Consider the following 5000-nt stretch of genomic DNA (forward strand, 5'->3'; position numbering starts at 1 on the left):
GACGGGCATCGAACCAGATACGGTCACGCACAAACTATTTTTGGGGGGGAATTGGGGACTCTGTGTTTTTTGTTTTCGGCGCTCCAAAAAAAAAGGGCTCGTCCGGGATTTGAACCCGGGACCTCTCGCACCCTAAGCGAGAATCATACCCCTAGACCAACGAGCCACCGCATGCAGAGAACAGTGTGGGGGAGGGGGGTGGTCTGCTTACCTCACTTGGCGCCATGCACCAGTCGCTCCACGGCCTGACCCCTGCATGTCACGTGGCCTGCCCCTGGCGCAAGCGCAGAGGACTGAGCTGCCTCTCAAGCAGAGAAACAAGTAGAAGAGCGGCAGCCTTCGCTGGCCAAAGGCCATCTGCTGCCGCTCGATCGGGCTCGATCAGGCGTTATATATGTGGCCGACCGGCCTAGAGCGCAAACCTGTACTGCTCAGGGTGGGCAGCTTCCCAGCAGGAGGATGTGTCTTGAAAGCCGACAGAGGCAAGAAGGCGCACTCCCTCAGCCCGCTCCAACCTCTGGATTCCTGCGAATTTCAGAAGAGAACTCTGGGGCAGCATGGCTTCTGTCATCTCCCAACAGCCTCTCTGTTCTTGCTATGTAAATACCTTTACATCCCCCGAACTGAGCATGTCTGTTTTTTTATTTTTATTTTGCTGAGGTGTGGTGCCTTCAACGACCGACAGGTGGCAGGAGAGCACTTTCTCCAACTGTGAAGGGGACTTTTTTCACTTCCTGAGTACACTGGGCTCAGTGACATATGCCACCAAGCCAGCCACTAGAAAATGCAGGTTTTGCAGCCGTGGGCCAGTGGGGGTTTAAGGGCAGGTGTGCCTCCGGCGTCTCTGGCAGACAGCTCCAGTTGTAAGGCAGCAGAAGAGAACAGGGAGGCTTGCCGGGCGCTGCATTCGGGGGCCCCCACGAGGTTTTCCGCAAGCCTTACACTCTGAAATGTGCTCAAAAAAATGAGCCCGGCTTGTCAGGAGTGGGATTTGAACCCACGCCTCCAATCGGAGACCAGAACACCCAGATGCAGGGAAGAGCTGCGCCTCTTGAGTCTGGCGCCTTAGACCACTCGGCCACCCTGACAGCTATGGGCTGGATTGGGAAAGATTCTTCAGTACCCAATATCGCCACGTGCCAGCGCCGGTTTTCATGCCCCGATCTCTGCATCAAAAGTACCCAAACACTCACTTAAGGACCCAGGGATGGCAGGAAACGCCCACTGATGGAGCCAGTGGACAGTTTGCAGGGTGCAAATAAGGGCTGGCCTCAGATCACTCATGGCGTAGTGCCGGCCTGTCCATACCTGTCGAAACCTGCATGCGGTCAAATGTGTCCGATTGACATTGTGGAAATAAAAAGAAACCAGCACCATGTTTCTGCCCGGTCTCGAACCGGGGATCTTTCGCGTGTTAGGCAAATGTGATAACCACTACACTACAGAAACAGCTCTGGTAGGCTGCGCTCTAGTGTGCTGGGACAGCTTTCAGTTGAAAGGCTTTGTGGCACTGATGTCTCATGGGGCCCGCTGGTACCTGCCAGGTGGCACACACCAACGTGAAAGTTTGGCGCAAGCCTGCGCCGGACCTACATGGCAGGACTCACAGCACCTCACACACAGGCTGCAGACACATACAAAAGACCAAGCTGGATGCAACAGTGGCGCGAGCCATGGCAGTCCCCACCCAGAAGGCATGTCCAAACCGTTATACATCAGCTCGCCGCCAGCGCATCATTACAAAGGAGGGGGAATTTCCAACACTGCCTCTTGGGCCATGGGCTTAAAAGCAGCCAACCATTGGCGACGGGCATCGAACCAGATACGGTCACGCACAAACTATTTTTGGGGGGGAATTGGGGACTCTGTGTTTTTTGTTTTCGGCACTCCAAAAAAAGGGCTCGTCCGGGATTTGAACCCGGGACCTCTCGCACCCTAAGCGAGAATCATACCCCTAGACCAACGAGCCACCGCATGCAGAGAACAGTGAGGGGGAGGGGGGTGGTCTGCTTACCTCACTTGGCGCCATGCCCCAGTCGCTCCACGGCCTGACCCCTGCGTGTCACGTGGCCTGCCCCTGGCGCAAGCGCAGAGGACTGAGCTGCCTCTCAAGCAGAGAAACAAGGAGAAGAGCGTCAGCCTTCGCTGGCCAAAGGCCATCTGCTGCCGCTCGATCGGGCTCGATCAGGCTCGATCAGGTGAGATATATGTGGCCGACCGGCCTAGAGCGCAAACCTGTGCTGCTCAGGGTGGGCAGCTTCCCAGCAGGAGGATGTGTCTTGAAAGCCGACAGAGGCAAGAAGGCGCACTCCCTCAGCCCGCTCCAACCTCTGGATTCCTGCGAATTTCAGAAGAGAACTCTGGGGCAGCATGGCTTCTGTCATCTCCCAACAGCCTCTCTGTTCTTGCTATGTAAATACCTTTACATCCCCCGAACTGAGCATGTCTGTTTTTTTATTTTTATTTTGCTGAGGTGTGGTGCCTTCAACGACCGACAGGTGGCAGGAGAGCACTTTCTCCAACTGTGAAGGGGACTTTTTTCACTTCCTGAGTAGACTGGGCTCAGTGACATATGCCACCAAGCCAGCCACTAGAAAATGCAGGTTTTGCAGCCGTGGGCCAGTGGGGGTTTAAGGGCAGGTGTGCCTCCGGCGTCTCTGGCAGACAGCTCCAGTTGCAAGGCAGCAGAAGAGAACAGGGAGGCTTGCTGGGCGCTGCATTCGGGGGGCCCCCACGAGGTTTTCCGCAAGCCTTACACTCTGAAATGTGCTCAAAAAAATGAGCCCGGCTTGTCAGGAGTGGGATTTGAACCCACGCCTCCAATCAGGGACCAGAACACCCAGATGCAGGGAAGAGCTGCGCCTCTTGAGTCTGGCGCCTTAGACCACTCGGCCACCCTGACAGCTATGGGCTGGATTGGGAAAGATTCTTAAGTACCCAATGTCGCCACGTGCCAGCGCCGGTTTTCATGCCCCGATCTCTGCATGCATCAAAAGTACCCAAACACTCACTTAAGGACCAAGGGATGGCAGGAAACGCCCACTGATGGAGCCAGTGGACAGTTTGCAGGGTGCAAATAAGGGCTGGCCTCAGATCACTCATGGCGTAGTGCCGGCCTGTCCATACCTGTCGAAACCTGCATGCGGTCAAATGTGTCCGATTGACATTGTGGAAATAAAAAGAAACCAGCACCATGTTTCTGCCCGGTCTCGAACCGGGGATCTTTCGCGTGTTAGGCAAATGTGATAACCACTACACTACAGAAACAGCTCTGGTAGGCTGCGCTCTAGTGTGCTGGGACAGCTTTCAGTTGAAAGGCTTTGTGGCACTGATGTCTCATGGGGCCCGCTGGTACCTGCCAGGTGGCACACACCAACGTGAAAGTTTGGCGCAAGCCTGCGCCGGACCTACATGGCAGCACTCACAGCACCTCACACACAGGCTGCAGACACATACAAAAGACCAAGCTGGATGCAACAGTGGCGCGAGCCATGGCAGTCCCCACCCAGAAGGCATGTCCAAACCGTTATACATCAGCTCGCCGCCAGCGCATCATTACAAAGGAGGGGGAATTTCCAACACTGCCTCTTGGGCCATGGGCTTAAAAGCAGCCAACCATTGGCGACGGGCATCGAACCAGATACGGTCACGCACAAACTATTTTTGGGGGGGAATTGGGGACTCTGTGTTTTTTGTTTTCGGCACTCCAAAAAAAAGGGCTCGTCCGGGATTTGAACCCGGGACCTCTCGCACCCTAAGCGAGAATCATACCCCTAGACCAACGAGCCACTGCATGCAGAGAACAGTGAGGGGGAGGGGGGTGGTCTGCTTACCTCACTTGGCGCCATGCCCCAGTCGCTCCACGGCCTGACCCCTGCGTGTCACGTGGCCTGCCCCTGGCGCAAGCGCAGAGGACTGAGCTGCCTCTCAAGCAGAGAAACAAGGAGAAGAGCGTCAGCCTTCGCTGGCCAAAGGCCATCTGCTGCCGCTCGATCGGGCTCGATCAGGCTCGATCAGGTGAGATATATGTGGCCGACCGGCCTAGAGCGCAAACCTGTGCTGCTCAGGGTGGGCAGCTTCCCAGCAGGAGGATGTGTCTTGAAAGCCGACAGAGGCAAGAAGGCGCACTCCCTCAGCCCGCTCCAACCTCTGGATTCCTGCGAATTTCAGAAGAGAACTCTGGGGCAGCATGGCTTCTGTCATCTCCCAACAGCCTCTCTGTTCTTGCTATGTAAATACCTTTACATCCCCCGAACTGAGCATGTTTGTTTTTTTATTTTTGTTTTGCTGAGGTGTGGTGCCTTCAACGACCGACAGGTGGCAGGAGAGCACTTTCTCCAACTGTGAAGGGGACTTTTTTCACTTCCTGAGTAGACTGGGCTCAGTGACATATGCCACCAAGCCAGCCACTAGAAAATGCAGGTTTTGCAGCCGTGGGCCAGTGGGGGTTTAAGGGCAGGTGTGCCTCCGGCGTCTCTGGCAGACAGCTCCAGTTGCAAGGCAGCAGAAGAGAACAGGGAGGCTTGCTGGGCGCTGCATTCGGGGGGCCCCCACGAGGTTTTCCGCAAGCCTTACACTCTGAAATGTGCTAAAAAAAATGAGCCCGGCTTGTCAGGAGTGGGATTTGAACCCACGCCTCCAATCGGAGACCAGAACACCCAGATGCAGGGAAGAGCTGCGTCTCTTGAGTCTGGCGCCTTAGACCACTCGGCCACCCTGACAGCTATGGGCAGGATTGGGAAAGATTCTTCAGTACCCAATGTCGCCAGGTGCCAGCGCCGGTTTTCATGCCCCGATCTCTGCATCAAAAGTACCCAAACACTCACTTAAGGACCCAGGGATGGCAGGAAACGCCCACTGATGGAGCCAGTGGACAGTTTGCAGGGTGCAAATAAGGGCTGGCCTCAGATCACTCATGGCGTAGTGCCGGCCTGTCCATACCTGTCGAAACCTGCATGCGGTCAAATGTGTCCGATTGACATTGTGGAAATAAAAAGAAA

The 5000-nt window shown here is 55.6% G+C and overlaps 5 non-coding genes across 5 annotated transcripts; all 5 read right to left on the reverse strand.

The window, feature by feature from the left end:
* Nucleotides 1–94: 94 nt before the first annotated feature.
* Nucleotides 95–166, reverse strand: TRNAP-AGG (transfer RNA proline (anticodon AGG)). Its single transcript has one exon. It is a non-coding gene; the product is annotated as a tRNA-Pro (tRNA).
* Nucleotides 167–976: 810 nt separating this feature from the next.
* TRNAL-CAA (transfer RNA leucine (anticodon CAA)) lies at nucleotides 977–1088 on the reverse strand. The gene is made up of 2 exons: nucleotides 1051–1088; nucleotides 977–1022 (listed from the first exon to the last, which is right to left on the reverse strand). It is a non-coding gene; the product is annotated as a tRNA-Leu (tRNA).
* An 809-nt stretch (nucleotides 1089–1897) lies between these two features.
* TRNAP-AGG (transfer RNA proline (anticodon AGG)) lies at nucleotides 1898–1969 on the reverse strand. The gene has a single exon. It is a non-coding gene; the product is annotated as a tRNA-Pro (tRNA).
* A 1747-nt stretch (nucleotides 1970–3716) lies between these two features.
* On the reverse strand, nucleotides 3717–3788 carry TRNAP-AGG (transfer RNA proline (anticodon AGG)). Its single transcript has one exon. It is a non-coding gene; the product is annotated as a tRNA-Pro (tRNA).
* An 821-nt stretch (nucleotides 3789–4609) lies between these two features.
* On the reverse strand, nucleotides 4610–4721 carry TRNAL-CAA (transfer RNA leucine (anticodon CAA)). The gene is made up of 2 exons: nucleotides 4684–4721; nucleotides 4610–4655 (listed from the first exon to the last, which is right to left on the reverse strand). It is a non-coding gene; the product is annotated as a tRNA-Leu (tRNA).
* Between the last annotated feature and the right edge of the window lie 279 nt (nucleotides 4722–5000).

The sequence above is a fragment of the Ambystoma mexicanum genome, chromosome 2q, assembly GCF_040938575.1.
Source record: "Ambystoma mexicanum isolate Mex_15411 chromosome 2q, UKY_AmexF1_1, whole genome shotgun sequence".
In the NCBI taxonomy this organism is placed as follows: domain Eukaryota; kingdom Metazoa; phylum Chordata; class Amphibia; order Caudata; family Ambystomatidae; genus Ambystoma; species Ambystoma mexicanum.